The sequence below is a fragment of the Canis lupus genome, chromosome 15 (assembly GCF_048164855.1).
Source record: "Canis lupus baileyi chromosome 15, mCanLup2.hap1, whole genome shotgun sequence".
In the NCBI taxonomy this organism is placed as follows: Eukaryota; Metazoa; Chordata; class Mammalia; order Carnivora; family Canidae; genus Canis; species Canis lupus.
In genome coordinates, this window is record NC_132852.1 from 33,109,951 (window position 1) to 33,131,587 (window position 21,637).

A 21,637-nucleotide genomic window follows, 5' to 3' on the forward strand; every position below is an offset into this window, starting at 1 on the left:
GAGAGGTGTGGGAAAGATGGTATGAGAGATGGCTGATGGTTTATTATTGCCCACTTATCCCTCTCTACTATCTCTAGGGTTAGAAAGGTCCTTCCCCTTCACTTCCATCAGCAGAAAAGGCCTTCATTAAGCCCAGACATCTTCAGAGAGCTTGATAGGAGTCTGTGCAGCGAGTGGTGAACAAACATGTCAAAAACATCCAGAACACCAGTCCTGGTTCTCTACCTATCCTCCATGTCCCACACTAGTGGAAAACAGCAGGGAAGGAGAGAGAGGAGATGCTACTCTTACCTCTCTTTCCTGGCTACATACTTTCTGCCTGAAATAAGCCTTAGGTGGAGGAGGAGGGGAGAACTATCTTTGGATGGGTTGATTATTCTATGGGACTAAACAGCCTAATTTCCAAAACAACCAAAACCTTAGCTTTTAGACTAAGTGACCGTGATTTGAGAATGTGGATGTCAGACTTCATATTTTTAAATTTTTAATTTAAATTCAACTTAGTTAACATATAGTGTATTATTAGCTTCAGGGGTAGAATTTAGGGATTCATCAGTCTTTATATTACTCAGTGCTTATTCCAGCAAGTGCCTTCCTTAATGCCCATCACCCAGTTACCCTATACCCCGCTCCCCTCCCCTCCAGCGACCCTCAGTTTGTTTCCTAGAGTTAAGAGTCTCTTATGGTTTGCCTCACTCTCTGTTTTTATCTTATTTTATCTTTCCTTCCCTTCCCTTATGTTCATCTGTTTTGTTCCTTAAATTCCACATATAGACTTTGTATTTTCTGTGCAAAAACCAAGTTATGTTACTGCACATATTCTCATGGGGGCTGCCCTCCTGATGAAATTCAAATGCATACAGAGGACTAATTAAATTTACTTTGTGATTCTATCCTATGAATAAGGCTTATCCAATGTATATTTCCAAACTCTTGCTATGTCTAAGAATCTGAACTGTCCATGGTAGAGAGTTGGGAGAGGGTGAAATAGGACAAAGATAAATTCAACATAGTCTAAAGTCTAATACAGCATAATTTATACAAGTTTGAGCTACATCCTGCATTTGTACACATTCTATTGTTAAAGTAATCTGAGACCTCCCAGGATTCTTAAGGAATATTACTGTGATTAAAAACTCAGATTTCAACTTGGTCTGGTTCTCATGTAATGTGACTTCCACAAAGTCCCTCACATCCAGAATTCCGGAGAACCCCATTTTTCTTCCCTGCCCCTCTTGGTTGACTTTGGCCCCTCAAGAAACCATGCAAGATTGGCTGCTCAGAGATAGCACTGTCCTCCAGAATGCTAGAGCCCCTGCACCTGGTAATCCTCTGAGTATCTCAATGAGGTTAGAGAGTAAGTGTGTTTGGGGGGACAGGGGAGATGACTTGGGGAAGTAGGTAGACACTGATCAGGAAAGACTTAATACCTTAGCTTTTTCCAATTATATCTTGGAAGGATGACGAAGCCACATTTGCCACAACAGAAGAGTGTGTTGTAGCAGAGAGAGAAAGGATTTCAGCTCTGCCTGAGGGTAGATCGATCCTCTTATATTGAAGCACTCCAAATAAAGGATTGCTTCTCCAAAGCAAAAAGTAGTGGATCTGGAATTCTCAGAGCCCCCATCTAGAATAGAGTATAAGTGACTTTGTGGTGGTCTAGTCCAACCCTTTCTTTTTACCCTAATGGATGAAAAGAAATCAGTGAAATCAGTAAGGTGAAATGTTCAACCCAGGGTCCCCTGACTAGTTGGTGACAGGAGAGGAATTGCACCTTTATCTCTGTAATTCCCAGTATTGTCCTTTCTATGACATTCTACATCTTCTCAACTTTAGAAATCACCGGGAGATAAATTTTAGTCAAAACATTGCTTCCTTGTGGAGCAGATCAGAATTTTAAAATAACAGAGAAAATAAACAGGTTCTTTTAAAGTTAAGAACTAGAAGGCACGTAAACTATATAGCAAGAGAAATAAATTCAGACACATAAATTTGCCTGGACAAGGCAGTTATAAGTAGGATATTCATTATGGAGATTTAAACTGACACAGGTAGTAGCTTTGTGGCTTCAGTAAAGGGAAAATTGATCCAGAAACATACACATGTGCACACACACATATACACACACATATACACACACATATACACATACATATATACACATATGTGTATATATACATATATAGATACATATACACACACACATATATATAAATCTGTATATAATAATTACAGAAAGGGATTTTGGATCACAGTGAGTTAATTTTTTACTTCTTTTGAAGTTCTCAGGATATATATATATATATATATATATATATGAAGTGAAAATTAACTCACTGTGATCCAAAATCCCTTTCTGTAATAATGACCTAAGAATTATAGTTATTTTGTGGTTGATTGGCTTATGGACTGCAAAATGTATTGAAATCCTATATCCTTCTAGAAAAACATACCCACCCATGGCAGTATTACCAGGAATCTGTGATAGACACTATTGTCCCACCCACCCCTCAAACATTCATTTTCTAATCTGAGGAATGTGTGAATGTGCTACCTTACATGGAAAAAGGGGCTTTACAGATGTGGTTAAGGTTAAGGACTTCAGTGAAAGGGTGAGTTTAAAAGCAAGGAAAGGGAAAAGAAAAAAAAAAAATCTGCCAAAGGGAAAAAAATCTACCTTAGCCTTGGCTTTTGGTGGCAATTAGCTATCAGAACAGATAGCATCTCCCCCTGATAATCCATAACCATAGGCCAATATTTGGTTTCAGAGAAGTCTGAGCACAGAAAACAAATTGCAATGAGTTGGATGTAGAGGGAGAGAACAAAGCAGAAACCATGGAGGTTCACTTCTTCCCTCTGGGCAGCAACCCCGATTCCCGATCCTCTGTCTCTGGTTTAATCTCTGACACATATGGATCTCCATTGTCATCCAAGGTAGTTGTTGTAAAATTTAACAGATCATTGATTAGAATGTTCTCTACACTTTGCAATCTTCCCGGTGATTTCTACCTATTGGTCTTAATTTTGCCTGCTGGAACTAAGGCCACTGAGCATAAGCCCTCTTCCACAGTGAACTCTAAACATTTGGAGGTTGTAATTATGCCGTTCTAAGCAAATATCTCTGATTCTTTGGCTGTATCTTTCTGCTTCGGGAAAACAGAGGCTCAAATAGGCCTCAGTTGGAAATGTGTGAATGGCCTTTAAAAAGGAGAATATGGTTTCTTTAATTAAGTGCTACCTTTGTTTCCTTGCCAAAATAATCGGAAATGTCACTTTTTAGTGTAATCATGGGCTGTATTTCTCAATATGTAAAAGTCCTCAAAAGCAAAATCTGGACGCTTCCTTTCCCTTGCTGTGCAGCGTATCTGGCAGAGTCTGGTGTGTCTGGACCGATAGGTGATTTAGGAGCACATGCAGACTTACTGCAATTCAGGAACCAGAGGCATTTTTCATTTTTGTTTTTCCTGTTATTTATTTTCTTCACCTCAGGTTTTTGAAAACTAGAAACAGATGGCCTAATCCAAGCCCCTCAGAGCAGACGGCGTATCAAACTCCCCTCATTGAGGAATGGGGCTCTCCTGCAGAGCACTGCATCCACAGAATAATTTACTCAAACTCTGCTTCCTAATGAACACTCACAGAACTTTAACCAATTAGCCTTTCCATTGGCCCCATTATTAACAACTGTTGGGAGGATGTGTCCTTGTTTGATTCTTAGGGGTGCAGGCATCACCCAACTGCCAGACACCAGATATCGTTGTGAACAGCAAAGTCCACAGACATATACAGAAGTAAACAGGAAAGATAAAATGGTTAGGCTTGATAAATGGGTGCCTTTGCATCAGGTGTTTGGGGAAAGACTAGAAATGAAGGAAAATCTTAAATGCAAGAACAATGTGTAGTGGGATAAAACTTCTTATATTAAAGCATTCTTGGGGCACCCGGGTAGCTCAGTGCTTGAGCATCTGCCTTTGGCTCATGTTGTGATCCCAGGGTCCTGGGCTTGAGTCCCACATCAGGCTCCCTTCAGGGAGCCTGCTTCTCCCTTTGCCTATGTCTCTGCCTCTATCTCTGTGTCTCTCATGAATAAATAAATAAAATCTTTAAAAAAAAGAAAAAAGCATTCTTGCCTCTGCTGACTACTGCTTCACCTATATGTTCCTAATTGGGCTCTTTTTTAAAAAAAAAAAAAAACTTCCTATCATAACTCAATTCGAACAAAGCTGTTATAACACAAAAAAATAATGGCGAATAAATATACGTCTATTCTTTCCCTTTACATGATGATATTATTACAGAAGATTTTGGTGAATTATAGAAATCAGCTGGGTGATAGGCACGGAGGATGGCACTTGATGGGATGAGAACTGGGTGTTATACTATATGTTGGCAAATCAAAATTCAATAAAAATAAATAAATTAATTAATTAATTTAAATCTTTACCAAAAAAAGAAAAAAGAAATCAGCTTATTAATGGGTGTGGGGAGGGGATTGCCAAAGAAGTTTAAAGGCTCTGCTGCTCCACTATGGAGGTAGCATCCTATTTTTTTTCGATTTAGCAGAGATGATGTCCATGTCCACTCTTTATTGTAACATAAAATAAGACAGGGAAGTCAATGGTGTATCTAAAACTGGACAGAGATAGATCACAGTTCTACAAATTTTAGACTCTGATTCTTAGATCAAAACTTGGATAAATATCTGTGGGCTGTATCAATAAGAGATTTATGTTCAGCTGTGAATAACAAAAGTCAAAAACAGAACAATAACAAAAAGGGGCTTAAACAAACTGGAAATTTTATTTTTACTGTAAAATCAGGTAGGGATATGCTAGCAAGTATTAGATCAGCAAATTATAATGATTGGGTCTGACGTCCCTGAAATTCTCTTGAACGTCCCTGAAATTCTCTTGAACTCATGGTCCCCTTATGGCTGCACAATGGTTCCTTCAAACCTGTGTCCGCATTCCAGACAAGAATAAAGGAAGGGTGAAGGTCAAAAGGACACCTTACCAGTTGGGGTCTGCCCCTTCCAAGCTTTCTTAGAAGTCACATCTAGTGATTTCTACTTACATTCTTTTTTTTTTTTTAATTTTATTTATTTATTCACGAGACACACACACACACACACACAGAGGCAGAGACACAGGCAGAGGGAGAAACAGGCTCCATGCAGGGAGCCCGACGTGGGACTCGATCCTGGGTCTCCAGGATCACACCCTGGGCTGTAGATGGTGCTAAACCGCTGAGCCACCCGGGCTGCCCTACTTACATTCTTTGAACCAGAACTGTGTCCTTGTCCATGTCTAGCTTCTATGGAGGCTGAGAAACTAATTTTTACAAGTTATGCCCATTAAAAGTCCCTTCCCAGAACTGTAGGTGTGGTAAAAAGATTAAAGAGAAATAAATGCTAGAACTACCAATTCCTGTCTTACTGGTTTTCAGGGCAGATGGCACATTCTAATTCTGAAGACACAGTAACATTTTAATCTGATTATCTGAGTAAGAAGTATTTGTGGATGACATTGAGAATAGGTAGGGGGCTTTTGATAATAAAATAACTTGTCCTCAAAGACTGGATTAAACAATAAAACTATAAATTTTAAATTAAGTCTTAGGGTCAATGCAGCTTCAACCCAATCTTTCACACTGGCTAACCCACATCTATGTTTTTATGCCATGAGAATCAGTATTCAGATTGATGGCCACTTTACTCTCTTACTTTAGAATACTGGATATCTCAGGGGCACCTGAATGGCTCAGTGGTTGCGCACCTGCCTTTGGCTCAGGGCATGATCCCGGGGTCCTGGGATTGAGTCCCGCATCAGGCTCCCCGTGGGGAGCCTGCTTTCCCTCTGCCTGTGTCTCTGCCTCTCTCTGTGTGTCTCTCATGAATAGATAAATAAAATCTTTTTTTAAAAAAGAATACTAAATATTTCAGAATTGAAAATAAAATTTTAAACTCTTAGGATGCTGTACTATCTAATATGTGTCTTCATAATACTTTCAGTATACTATTGAGTAGTTCATATAGTAAGATTTTTCGTGTTTTTGATATGGTATCATAGACTTTAAAAAAAAACATAAAGGTTTCTTCACATCCCTACAAGTCATTGCATAAATGGATTGTGTGGTCCATATTTCCTTCTTAGAGGTAGGTTAAGTGGCGCTGATTCCACATATATCCATCTTCTATTACAGGCAGATGTGTGCATCAGAGAGAATGTAACAGGCCCTGGCACCAAGACAGAGCCATTCACAGTTAGAGTGGTGATTCATGTAATATAAGCCAAGCCATGGTAATAGTTCTAGGATTAAGTCTAAAATATAATTTTTTGGTGATTCCTCCCCAGGAGCAAGGTGAAACATAGGTTTAAGAAAAGAATCTTTTGCCCATATAAAACTAGACCATGCTCAGTTGCATAACAAAAAAGAGGAAGAAGAAGGAGGAAGAGCAGGGAGGCAGTGGGGCAGGAAAAGATGAAGAAAATAAGGAGGAAGAAAGGCTTGCTTTCCTGAGGTGTGTTTGCTTTTCTGGAACTGCTGTGGTGATTTAGTTACCTGCTACAGCTCTAACAGGTGGCAAAACTGACTAGGACTTGGAAACTGACTACTTTCCCATATCCGGTGCCAGAACCCATGCTTCACCATCAGAAACTGGCATAATGTGGGCAGAGGAGACCTTCTATGAACAGCCATAGAAGCCACTCTGATGCCTGACATTGAAGGTGCTGGCCATAACAGGGAACCTGTTCCTGGGGGAGAGACAAGAGGACACTGGAACTGTGGAACTAAAAGACAAGGCTTTGAGATGAGGGGTTTTATGCACCAAGGAGACAGAAGAAAGCTGGAAAAGAGCCACGTTGTCCTAGGACAGGTTATCCGCAAGTAGACCAGAGGAAAGAAGTAGCATGAGAGGGATTGATTAAGAAGTGTTCCTAGGAAAAAAGGGATAGGGGAATGCAGATGGGGGACTAAGAGGAGAAGGAGGCAGAATGAACAAGAATAAGCAAGAACTATCAACCACAGTCTCACAGGGAGCATGGCTCACTTTTGTAGGGGAATTCTGGGGACTTAGGTCACACTTCAGAATTGTCTTGATGAGGCACGTGGGAGCTGGAGGAGCTATTGGGTCATTGACAAAGGGCCGCCTCCTGGGGAGCATGCATTCCCTGGGCCCTTGGGCTCCATAGATGTGCATGTGGGTTTGGACAGCCTAGGGCAGCTCTCCAGCAGAAAGACGGAGATGCCTGCTACCTTTTAGGACCAAAGGGAAAACAGTGAAAATTTCTGTGCACAAAAATGGCAAGGGGCTCTCAGGGGTTCTGGTCAGAGCCTTGACTGCTTCTATTGCACATGCCCACATGGGATTCCCTTTCTTCAGGGTCTGAGACACAAAAGCCTCCTTTCCTTTCTATGTATTGAGTGACTCATTCAGATCTGTGCTTTCTACCCTGTGCAGCTCTGGGGAAAATGATCCATTTCCTAAGTTGAGAAACTAGGTATATTTTCATTTCTCTGCAAATCTTGGTGGACACGGGGGAGGGTCAGGACTCTATCATAGAAGGACTTGGAGAGTCCTTGGATTACTAGTGAAGTCACCACTATTCTCTGTCACTGCAGAGGGGCAGCTATCGAGAGGCAACGCTGGCTCCAGTCAGTAAGGCTCACTCCTATGCCTGCCCGACCCGTTAGTGAGGGACACGCTCTCACAGGACACACAAATCCATACATCTGTTTGTAAAGAAGTGCATTGCTGAGACCAGATTTATATTTCTTCCAGGCAGGTTTTTTTTTTTAAAGATTGTATTTATTTGTTTATGAAAGACAGAGAGAGAGGCAGAGACATAGGCAGAGGGAGAAGCTGGCTCCCTGCAGGGAGCCTGATGTGGGACTCGATCCCAAGACCCTGGGATCACGAACTGAGCCAAAGGTAGATGCTCAACCACTGAGCCATCCGGGCATCCTGTTTTGTTTTTCCTCCTTCTAGACCGTTCATTTTCTTGGTTGTATATTCTGTTTAACAACCCCACCCACCCCAAGCTGTGGTGGCACTGTCCCAAGCAGCAGTTCTTAATCAGGTTTGAAGGGCTAAAGGAAAAATAGGTAAGAATGATACTAAAATTGGGGAATCTTATCGAAAGGATTCAGTAAATGTCTTTTTTGTTCCTTAAAACAGCTTCTCATCCTGTGTCACCTGTACCTGAGAATTGAAAGCTCAGTGGCTAGGCAGCCCCTAAGAAGAGCAGGAAATGGCAGTCAGCTTTGCCAGGCTGGGATCATGGACCCACAAATCTAAGCCCCGCAGCATCAGGAGTATCTCTGAATGCTCTGACATCAGTAGCAAGAGGACCAAGAATATAGATTTGCAGAAGCTATGAGTCTTTTGATGTTTCATATCCACAAGGTTCCATTTCTTACATGAAATTGGTAGTAGAGTCCCTTAGACAACTACGACAGAAAAGCCATTGACTGTTGTATTGATATCCAGACTACACAGTTTCAGTTATTATATTTCAGGAACCAACATCTCAAAACGAAGAAGAGAGCACAATCCTCTATTGGAGGATCACACATGACTGTTTCATGGAGGCTTACTCAGTGGTTATCCTGATGGGAAGAGCATATCATGCATAGCAATGGAGTTGACAGATCTCTAGGCCTTTCCAATCCAACCATACAGTGTAAAATTATCACCAATTGATAAGGGCATTCCAAACCTAGAAATAAAACTTCCTAAAATTAACTTGTTGAAGTTCTTGTGCCTATCTTTGCACAGGCAAACACAAGTAGGTAAGGTGATTTAGTGGCGAGTTATATTTACATAAATAACATTTTAGTGTACATAATTTACTCAATCTCAAAGAGATTGAGCTTCTCTTTTTGATTAGATAGCTCTTCCCCTATTTTGATCTTGATGAACTAGAATAGCCCCCAATATAGTTTTGAGCATATTAAAAATATAGCAAATATAAATAATATACCCAATTATTTCTAGTATCTCTTTCCTTATAAAGTAAGAGAGTAAAACATGAGGCCTTTAAAGAAGTGGTAATTTAGATGCAAAAAAAAAAAAAAAAAAAAAAAACCTTATGGTTTTGTTCTTCATTTTGGAGCTAAATTTGGGAAAAGCAATATAAAAAAGAGTTGAAAGAGGACAATTATCCTTACCTTGAGGAATGGTTAGAAGTTATAAGTATCTAAAATGATTGTATATTGATTATTTATTAAACAGAAAGGCAATGTTTTAATATAAATCTCAAAGACATTACCCTATCAATTATAAGGAACTTCAGCTTATTTAGAAATGAGGAAATTTTATTTTTAAAATCTCACTTTAAGAATACCAATCCTAGAGAAAAAAATATATATGTCCAAAACGAAAGACTCATATATAAATATCCATAGCAGCTTTATTCAAAATAGCCCCAATCTAAACAATCTAAATGCCCATCAACAGGTGAATGGACACATTGTTGAATACCTACAAAATAGAATACTACTCAGTAATATAAAAAATATAAACTGGTATGTTCAAGAGCACAAATGAAGCTCAAAACAGGTCTGCTGTGCAACAGATGCCAGACACAAAAGACTGCATACTTTATTAATCCAAATAGCTGAAATTCTAAAGAAGGCTAATCAAATCTATAGAGACAGAAGTCTAGCAGGAGTTACCTAGAACTGGAGTGGTAGGGAGAATTATTGCAAGGGGAGCAAAGCAACTTTGGGGATGATGGACATGTGTACATGTACACAGTTTTCAAAATTCACCAAGCCATATATTTAAAATTGTTCCATTTTTTTTCCTGATTTGTAGTCAGACACATTATCCATTGTGCCACTGAACTCCTTAAAATTGATCCATTTTTAAATATGTAAATTATACTTCAATAAAATTGATTTAAAAAATCCTACGCCTGACACAAGTAATCAAAACAACACATCCATATTATAGAACTCTTAAATGAGAGAATGCTGGGAGGAGGTCCCTCTGGGCAGATTGCACAGAATATAAATAAGAACTTTTACCACTTAGTCGTAACATCAGACTGAATACTTCACAACCAATTTTTAATTGGCTTATCATTTATAAACTTTACTTTATACTTTCAACATACCTTTGTGCAAATATCTATTTGGATAGCAAATTTAAGATCTTTAACTTCAATATATATGTTAACCTAGTCAGAGGATGGCTTTTCCACATTGAACTTGCCATCTTAATTGGAGCCTTACAAAGAGCACATCTCCCATACGGTTAGCCCTTGAACAAAGGTTGCCCATCGCCTGCACAGCTGAAAATCTGCATATAACTTTTGACTCCCTCGAGTCTAACTACTAATAGCCCACTGGTGATGAGAAGCCTTACCAATAACCTAAACAGTTGGTTAACACATGTTTTGTATGTTTATGTATTATATACTGTATTCCTAAATAAGCTAGAGAAGAGAAAATGCTATTGGGAATATCATAAGGAAGAGAAAATGCGTTTACCGTATAGTAATGTATTTATTGAAAAAGAAATCTGTGTATGAGCGGACCTATGCAGTACAAACTTGTGTCATTCAAGGGTCAACTGCAAATAGACAAGGATATTTCATCAGAGAGATGACATTTAAATTTTTGTACAGTGCAAGTAGAGGAAACAATCCCAAATGATTTGTAGCATTGTCTAAAGTTCACACAAAACAATCTTTAAAAAGACAATCATTATTATAATTCACTTAGATAAATATATATGTGTCCATTCTCATAACCTTAAATAGTGTGTGGAAATAATGATGATCTTTCTGACCATGAAACATCCTTGGGAATTTAGGAAGTACGAAGTAAAATATCTTATTCATAAAATATAAATTTAATGTTTATAATCCAATCTTTATATAAATATTAAATTATTTTATACCTCAGTGTGGTAAATTTGAGAAGCTATATTACCAAAGTTTAAACCAAAGTTATCAAACCTGTCTAATTTATCAAGGGATTGACCTTGATTAATATGCATATTAGATAAAATAGTACCTTATCACAATTTGTCATTTATTTACTATGTGTCAAAAGAGTATCAGAAGCTCTTATTAATGCATTTTTATGACTATTTGTTACTAGTTTGATATTCATTTGCACTTCTTTGTTTCTTATCTAGTAATCTCCCATTGTCAGCACAGCTTGACTTTTTCTGAGCTGCTAGAGAAGTTTTTCTCAAAAGGCCAGTGCACTTAAAGCATTAAAAGTTCGGTTTCTTCTTTCTCTCCTTTAAATTTAAGATATTCTAATTTGTTCATCTCCTCCAGAGTTAGAGAAAGCCATATCAGGGCCATGCTTAAAAATATTTCAAAGTACCTATCCAAAGAATCCTATTAAAGTCTTGGATAAGTTGGGACATTTTTGGTGTGCTCTATCTCTAATGGAAAAAAGCCCTTTTGGGGATCCCTGGGTGGCGCAGCGGTTTGGCGCCTGCCTTTGGCCCAGGTCGCGATCCTGGAGACCCTGGATCGAATCCCACGTCGGGCTCCAGGTGCATGGAGCCTGCTTCTCCCTCTGCCTATGTCTCTGCCTCTCTCTCTCTCTCTGTGACTATCATAAATAAATAAAAAAAAAAAAAAGAAAAAAGCCCTTTTGCCTGGGTTAGAGCCCCACCTAGGAATATTTATTAATTTTTCTTTTACTTTTTAAAGATTTTATTTATTTATTCATGAGAGACACAGAGAAAGAGAGAGAGAGAGAGAGGCAGAGACACAGGCAAAGGGAGAAGCAGGCTCCATGCAGGGAGCCCGACGTGGGACTCAATCCCGGGTCTCCAGGATCACGCCCTGGGCCAAATGTGGCGCTAAACTGCTGAGCCACCTGGGCTGTCCTGAGACCAAGTTACTGAGGTAGGGATTTTGGAGTATATCCTCAGAAGGTATGACTCATGATACTTTTGGAGGAAAAAGCAGGAAAAGGCCAGATTATATAGATAACCTTCAACATCTCCAGAAGACAGATATGCATTAATGAGAGCTCTGCAGGCACCAGAGAGGCTGTGTCAATTCCATGTGCTCTGCATTCCACACCTCCTTCAAGTTCATCCACACAATTAATACATACAGCTATTCTGCTGTCCAAGCCATGCCATACTCTTCCAGGTTTAAAAAAAAAAAAAAAAAAACAGTATTGTTATGCTTATTATATGCTTTCTTCCCCTTAATGGTACATGTGCATGTTCATCTTGGGTAATCATATAGTGTGAAAATAAGACAGATTCTCCTGATCAACAAATGTCTAAGCATGTCCCCTAAAATAATCTGACTACAGATGAAAAGGTGCTAAAGTTATAAACAGACCATTCATTATCATTCTCTTCCCTCCCTAGCTTTTCTCCTTTAGACACACAGAAAATTGACAGCAGTGTGCAAAGGCAAATAATGGGGATTGTATGCAAGCAACCCCTCTAGGAAAGATAGACATAGGCAAGTAGGCAAGCAACTTGTGGATTCTTTCTACTCTGCCCTACTCCACCCCCTCCCCAGGAAAAAAGATCAATAGTATACAATTTGACATGGGGCAAGTTTCTCAACCACAGAGTTGAAGTTGGGCTCATAAAAGAGATCCTCCTTGAACCTTCTGTCAGAAACACGGGAAGGCTTGAGTCAACGGAAATTTCATGAAATCCTACAGATATACAACACAGGATCCTTCTATTAGCACTTTACACTGGTGCAGAGAAACCAGATGGTCATTAATTAGTGACAGAAATCATTCACATCAGTCATGATCCAGAAATAAACCAGACAACCACATAGTTATGAACTAGAAATAATCCAGAAACGTCTCAGCCGGCGTCTGCCATTTACTATACATGGCAACTCATTCTAGGAGCCAAGAAGAGTGGAACAAATAAAGACACCTGTGAAATACATTCACCGAGCACTGCATGTTTGGGACTGCAGTAGCTAAGTCCTCATAGACAGAAAACTGCTAATGCCAATTGAAACCAAAAAAATCCTGTGACTGTCTTGGTCACTGAGTAAGATACTCCCACTGTCACCGCATAATAGACACAAGGCACTCCCTTGCTTTCACAACAACCAGGTTCCCAGAATAAAGATAGAAAGCTGCATCTATCGTTGAGATCATTTTAATAACATTTTTAAAAGGGATCTTTCTGTTGTTCATGGCACATCCGGGAAACAGGACTGTTAGGAATGTACCATTCTGGCTCCAATATACCCAAGTGGGACGCCTTGGTTATTTGTGATTGCTATTATCCTGTGGGTTCCTGTGATGATTGACCAATCTCAGAATGCAAGATTTTCAGAAAGGGAAATCTCTTCCCTCCAGGCTCTTTGTCAAGAGGATTAGTTAGGCTGTTAAAGACAGTATGGCACTTCACTTTTTCATGATGGTTTTATTCTAGTATTTTTGTTACACTGCTATCACTTGGACTGCATTTAAATGCTCCTAAAACTAGTGATAAAAAAGTTATGTCTGTACATTTTCACACAAATCAAAGAAACTGTTTCCTTTTCAAAAAGGAACAGGGGGGGAAAATCATACTTCTTCCTTTCTCCTTCTCCCTTTTCTATCTGCACTCCTCCTCCGATGTGCTCTCTGACCAGAGGCTATGCTGAGGGGTGGGGGAGATGGGCATGTTCTCTTACAACTGGTAATAACTACCATGACTCATACGGGATATTTATTTCATGTTTCCTTCAAGTTGAAAACTGCCTGGTTCCTGGTCAATCTGTGCCGCAAGGGTTAATATGCAGCGGAGGCAAAGCTAACATGGGACAGGCCATAAATGGCTCCAGCTGTGTATAATTAACTGTAATACTGCAGAGTAAATGACTTTTATTGGCAATTGTGTCATAACTTCATTAAAAGTCATATTTACAGCCCTATCATATGAAATGAGTCCTCCTGTATTCTGGAACTTAACGAGCATTCACTTTTTACATTGTTCAATTATCTTCCATCCCTCCACACCCTCCCCCAACTCTTCCTCTCCCTGGTGTGGGAAGCATGAAGCCAAAATAACAACAGGAATCTAATTAGCACCTGGCAGAGGGCCCCTCTTCTAGGGAGTAGCTCCCAAACCACAATAAAACTCTTTCTCCTTGTTTTCAATTATAAATAGGTAACTTCCTTACACAAAGACATTAAGTAACAATCATAAAAACATCAACTTGACTTGATGGAAAGCTTTTGAAGGTTAGGGCTCTAAAAAGAAGTCATGTCTATCGCAATTAGGAGCAAAGTCCGAATCTCCACAGTGGATCTTGGTTACAGGGAAGAAAGGGGACGTTGACAACTGGTTCTGAATCAAACCTTTTCCATTATAACTTCTGTTATCTGAAACTACCTATCCCCAATTTTTTTTTCCTCTGGAGTGGTATATCTAATTAAATCTCTCTCCCCCACCGCCTGACTTTCCTTCCTTTCTCTCTATTCCTTTTATCTTCTTCACTCAGGTCCCAAAGGAAATATCTTGCCTGACCCATCAAGTGATCTAGAAAGTCAATCTCATGATCACAAGCTCAGCTTTTATTTTATCTCAAATGTTTCCTTGGAGTTTATGGATGTGTAGGGAAATTTTGAGTGTGGAGATACAACGCTGGGAGTGGATTAGCTTTGTTGAAGTTCCAACTGATATCCTTTGTGGTTCAAAGTGAGAATATGAAGTCCCTGTGCATGTTAGCGAGAACATGCTCTGGGGACCCAGGCAGACCTGTATTTTGGGGAATGTGGAGATAGATTTTTATTTCTTATTTCTTCTTTAGGCTTTATTGAGTATCATTGACACTAACACTGTGTAAGATTAAGGTGCATACCATGTTGATTTGATATATTTATTTTTTTTAATTTGTTTTCTTTTATTTATTATTTATGATAGTCACAGAGAGAGAGAGAGGCAGAGACATAGGCAGAGGGAGAAGCAGGCTCCAAGCACCGGGAGCCCGACGTGGGATTCGATCCCGGGTCTCCAGGATCACGCCCTGGGCCAAAGGCAGGCGCCAAACCGCTGCGCCACCCAGGGATCCCGATTTGATATATTTATAAATTGCAACATGATCACCAGCATAGTATTAGCTATCATCTCCATCTCACCACAGAGTTGCCATTTCTTTCATGCTGAGAACATTTAAGAACTTCTCTCCTAGCAACGTTTAAGTGTATGATGCAGTATTATTAGTTATAATCACCATGCTGTGCATTAGATCCCCAAACTTGGTAATCTTGTAGCTGAGAGTCTATACCCTTTAATCAACATCTGTTTTCTTCACACTCCTAACCCCTGGTAGACACCATTCTACTCTGTTTCTCTGAGTTTGTTCTTTTTAGATCCCACACATAAGTGATATCATACAGTACATGTCTTTCTCTATCTGGCTTATTTCACTTAGCATTCAATCAATATTTTCTTTTTTTTAAGATTTTATTTGTTTATTCATGAGAGACACAGAGAGATGCAGAGACATAGGTAGAGGGAGAAGCAGGCTCCTCACAGGAGCCTGATGTGGGTCTCAATCCCCCAACTGGGATCATGCCCTGAGCCAAAGTCAAACGCTCAACCACTGAGCCACCCAGGCATCCCCAATCAATATTTTCTATACTCTTTCTTCCTCTGCCACCTCCCATCCCTCCCTTCTCTCCAGGAGTTCATAATTTCCCTGTACTCTATCTTAATTAAGTTAAAATGTGTGGCATTAATGTTTTGGGCTCTAGATGAATTGAGGGTCACTCCTGACGAAGGGTGCCTATTGATTGACAAGCCAGAATCTGTAAAATAGAGCTGTCTAACATAAAAGAATGTCATGAAAGGTAGTGACATCAAACTCAGTGGGGAAGGTAGTGAGAGAAGTGATAGCCATGGCGGGCATTGGACACGAGGACACCTTACCTCACAAGACCCGCAGGGGTCTAACAGTCTGAGCAGGGGTGATGGATAGAGAGGGTAGGGCCCAAGAACCATTCAAGCACAGCCAGCACTTGCATTTGTGATCAGAAAATGCCCTTGGAAGCTGGCATCATTTTAAACATAATGCCAGCACACCGGGGGAGACTTTCCGCTGCCAAGTACACTGTCTGTAGCAAATTCCACTGCACACTTTTACTGCTGCTCTCGGTCCTGCTGCTTTATCTGATTTTAGGCTGACCCTTTATAATTAGCACTTTGGGCTGGTGGTGTTATTTAGGAACACTTTTCCATCATTATTTGGGGATTTAATAAAGCTTAGAAATCCTGTGAGTAGGAGCAACATCTAATACATTTTTTTTCTTTCTTTTTTCTTCTCTTCTTTTTTTTTTTTTAAGCTGAGGATCAAGATTCATTATTGGGTCGTAAAATCTTTTAGCTGGATTGCAATCAGTATTTAAACATTTTTTTTTTTTTTTAGGTAGGATGAAGTAGAAGAAAATAGAAAATAAAGTACAATAATAAGGGCAAGTGTAGGTCTGTGAAATGTTATAGATATGTAGTGGGTGTGGGTGGGATGCTGTAAAATGTGCTTCAAAGTTGGAAAATCACTGCTAGAATGGTCAGGCCCCAGACTCAGCAAGCACCAGGCTTGGGGCAGGCTGCCCAGTCTCACCATGTCATTGCTTTATTGTAATCTGCTCTTCTAAGTGCTGTTTATCTTCATCTTCTTCATCAGCAAAATGAGCCCAGCAGCACAAGAACAGAAATAAAATTTCAGGAAAAGACACATAATGGGGGGTGTCGATTCTAAAGGAAGCAAGGAAATATTTGTCTCATTGTTGCTCACCTGGGCTCTCGCAGTTAATTAGCCCCAATCCCTTTCCATATAAAGTAGCAGTCGTTTGACTTCTCATATCCAAATCAACTCTCAAATACAAATCTAAATCTGCATTTAGATGCAATGGCCTACAGTGTGTCTGTAACAAGGTAATTAAGTATGACTTGCAGGGTGGCCTTTACTTGCTCTTTGTCAAGTGTTCCTGGACAAGTCATTCCAAATGCTTTGAAATGAGGGGCCTCAGGAGAGGCCCACGGCAAATGTCAGTAGATACATTCTGGTTCAACATCAAGTTCAGGTAAGGGGACCAGAAATGGGCAATGCCGAGGAAAGAGGAAGATGTTAGGGATATTCCCAGCTGACTCCTGGGAGAGAATATAATTTTGTTGGTCGCTGGCCCTGACGTGACTGGTTAAAAATTATGCTCTGTTTCTGACATCTCTGATCAAACACATCTTTCTTGCTTCCTAGCTTCTAGCATCTCCTCTTCCAGAGGCTGGATTTTAGGTGCCAGGCAATAACATATAGTGTGCTCCATCTATTTAAAAACAGACTCCGGGAAAAAAAGGCGATCAATAAGTGATGGCAGATCCCTGTTGAACACTAGATTTTCATATCCCCAAACTGCCACACTGTTGAAGCAGGCAAATAGATCTCACGCAAGAACCATAGGACGCCCTTGCACATGTCCAAACAGATGGCTTGCCGGCAGAGGCATCTGCTCCAATTTCAGTCAGGGCAGTGGGGTGGGGGGCAAAGAGAATGCCCTCTAGAATCTGGGACGGCTCCTGGAGACCTCTGTGCCTTTCACTGCAAAGGGGTTACTTTCTTCAAACTTCTCACATACTTTTCTCTTCTTCTTGACTTCTTGACTTACTCGAAAAGAAAGGGAAGAAAATGTGTATACGTAGTTTTTCTTTTCCTTTCTTTTCTTTTTTTCCAGAAAGGTAAAGAGAATAGGAAAAACACAACAGAGGCATCAAAGAGAGGAGGGGAAGAGAAAAAAAAAAAAAAAAGCAAGATCCAAAAATAGAAGCCCTATTTAAACCATGTCCTGCTACTTTCTTCTCTCTGCTCTGCGATAGGACTTTTTTTCTTCTGTAACTTATTGAAAATTCCGGAGAACAGCCAATTATTTGGATGTGAGGAGCACAGTAATTAAAGAACACATGACCACTGCTACAGCCCACCAATATCTTTCCTTCTTTTCTCAAAGAACAGAGAGAAATAATAAAATGAGAAGATCCTGCTCTGCTCCTCAAGTGGACTCAACACAATTAGTCATTAGGCTATTTGCAGCTGAATTCCCTGCACCACCCCTCCGCCTGGCTTTACGCTGTGAAGACAATCTATTAGTTCATCAGTCTTGCTCTTTCTGGACACCTCTGGAAGCTCTAAAGTTGACAGATGTCTGTTTTTCATAACCAAGACGGCTGCCTCTACCATGTCCTCTACATTTTAACAAATTACTTGAAGATACAATTGAATTGAGAGAAGGTGAGTCAGTTCAGTACAAGAGGCTTCTACTTACATGTGACATACGCTGTGCTGTAGCTGTAAGCGTGTGGATACAGTACTTGGTTAGAATCTCAGCTCTGGTGAGTAAGGCTATGTGATCTTGTGCAAATACCTCTCCATTGCTTCATTTTCTGCCCTGAACGGAAGAGAAAAAAAGCTATACCTCTTTCTCAGGGCTACTGTGAGGATTAAGTGAGTGTATTCATGCAGCAGAGCTAGGATGGCACAGGGCATATTTTTGAGGGTTAGCTTTTATACAATGAGGAGGAGGTAGAAGGGGAGGCATAAGCTTTACCCCAAAGACTGAGAGACAGTACAAACATTACCACATACAGAGGCCTTTGGGTTTCAGGTCTGAGCTCATTATTCATTTGCAAACACAATCTTCCTTGGGAAGGGAACCGTGACTTAGAAGGTGGAGCAAGAACCAGGAAGAACAATGTGATCATTAATTTTATGTGTCAACTTGGCTACACGGTAGCCCAGTTTTGGGTCAAACTCCCATTTAAATGTTGCTGGGGCGGTGCCTGGATGACTCAGTCCACTAAGCATCTGCTTTCAGCTCAGGTCATGGTCCTAGAGTCCTGGGATCAAGTCTTCCATTGGGCTCCCTACTCAGTGGGGAACCTGCTTCTCTCTCTGCCTCTGCTGCTCCCTTTGCTTGTGTTCTCTCTCGATCACTCTCTCTCTCTCTCTCTCTCTCAAAAAAAAATGAAATTTTAAAAGATATTGCTGTGAAGGTATTTTTTTAGATGTGATTAACATATACATCAGCAGACTTTGAGTAGATTACCCTCCATCATGTGGGTGGGCCTCATCCAATCAGTTGAAGGTCCTAGAAGAAAAGACTGAAGTCCTCCAAAAAAGGAGTTCCTCCAGACGGCCTTTGGGCTCTAGGTGCAGTATCAGCTCTTCCCTGGGTCTGCAGGCTACCCACATTTTTCAGACTTGGTAGCAGCCCCTACAATTGTATGAACCAATTCCTTAAGATAAATCTCTCTAGACAGAGGGAGGTGGAGATACATATGTCTATGTATATATGTACATATGTATCTTTTTCTAAAAATATACATTTTTATGTCATCAGATATGTGTATACATGCATGTTATTCTCTACACACACACACACATACTATTACTGGGGTATCTTGGTAGAGGGAATAAGTATGTGTTTTGTGTGCTAGAATATATGCATCATTTCTAGTCAGAGTGTTGGTTGTGGCTATGTTTTTAAAAGCCCACAGATTTCTTAACACTCTTGTTGTAGGAATTAGCATCTATTTCCTCTCAGCTGCGGTCTTGTCAGGCTTGTGGCTTCTTGGACCACTAGAATAAGGTGGGACTGTGGCTGTGTGATTGCCGAGACTGGGCCATAGAAGAAAATGCCATTCTGTCTGGTGTGCTTGGAGAATGCACACCTGTTGCCCTGAGCTGCTGAAGAGCAAGTCCAACCACCGTGAGGGGGCTGTGCTCTGAGAAAGCCAAGCTCCATAGAGAGGTCACACTTCAGTTTGCCAGCTTAGCCCTCAGGACCTCCCCGCCAAAGCAACAGATGTGTGAATAAAGAAGCCTTCAGGTGATTCCAGCCACAGAGTCATCTCTAGCTATCAAAGATTCCCAGTTGAGTTCCTACATGCTAGGGGACAGAGATAAGCAATTAACACTGTTGAACATTATTGGAGCCCTGTGTTCCCAAAAAGCAGTGATGTTGGAGAAATCCTCCTACCCTCATATGCCAGGAAACACCTAACCATAAGGGACCACCCTGACCTCACATTATTCGAGCTAACACCCAATCAATTCTTCCTCATGACTCCCGTAGGACTTATGGATGAGTGCCCTGTGTACCTGCCTCTGTAAAATCCTAGACCCCTTTTTTTTCCCTCTGGAATGTTCCTCATTAATGAACATTCTTCCTTATTTCGAAAGCATGAACAAAATCACATCTTTAGTTCAGGTGCGTTTTTGTCTTCAACCATTCTGAGTGCTTTCCTCAACACTTGACCCACAAAAATCTGTGAGCATAATGATGTTAGTTTCAGTTTTCAATGGGATTCAGTTTTTTTTTTTTTCCACAAGAAAAATAACCAGAACTTATAGTTATCTCTATGCTTCAAAGTTAAAAATTTCACCAGGTTAATTTAATTAGTCTTTACTTATATCCTCACATGTACTCAGGAATTTTTTTTTAATATTTTATTTATTTGAGAAAGAGCAAGGTAGAGAGAGAGCATGAGCAGAGGGAGGGGCAGAAGGAGAAGCAGACCTCCCACTGAGCAGGGAGCCACCGTGGGACTCGATCCCAGGACCCCAGGATCATGACCTGAGCCAAAGGCCAACACCTAATTGACTGAACCACTCAGGTGCCCCCTCAGGAATGTTTTAATCTGTGGAATCATGACTTTGTTGAATACAAAGGAATGATTCTATCATGTTTTAAATTATTGCTTCTGTTTGTCTTCTTTCTCAGAGACACCAATTATGTGTATGTTACATCATTACTCATTCTCTTCTATATATATCATCAGGACTCCATTTTTCTCTCTTTTCTTTTCCAATAAATTCTGAAATGTGTGTTAGTTTGCCTTCCATCACACACACTGATTTAATTTCCACTAGATTCAAACATGTTCTTTAATGCTTCAATGCTGACATTAAATCTATGATTATAGTTTTAGATTTTTTTAAATCCTTTTTTTGCTTCACTTTTTAAACAATTGTGTGCTTCTATGCAAGCCTCTTTTTCATATCAAATATTAATCTTTTGGTTTTTGTATTTCATCTGTAATTTCTTATTATATACAGCCCATCTTTCTTTGAAAATTTGAGTACAGAGTGATATATTTTAAAATTTATTTTCTGCCATGTCTTTAAAAAATATGTATATATCCTTTATGTACAGTTTGAGAGCTTTATTCTCCATTTTTTATGTTGCAGGTTTTTTACTGATTCCATTTTTTTTTTCTAATTTCCTAATCACCAAACAAGAAAACATACATCCAGCCCTGGAGTGGTTTACTCATTGTCTCTCTGGTTGCTTTAGAATTCTCTTCTCCAATCGCAAGCTGTAGATTTTGAAGATTCATGCATGCCCTAACCATGCTTCAGGTGTTTTATTGTCTCTTATTTAAAGTAAATTTGCAGACATATGGCTAGATCATCTAATCTCAATATATAATATTTCTTTGTAATCCTGAGTTCAATCTGTTTTTTCTTTGGACTGTTTTTTGCCTTTTAAAAATATTATTGGCAGAAAGTGTAAATAATAAACTATAACTCACAGCATACACACTTCTGGGGCTTTTCTTGGTTCTGTCCTTTCTGTGGAAAGGACAATCTACCCCACCCACCCCCCCAGTTTATGTGTTGCTCGGGAC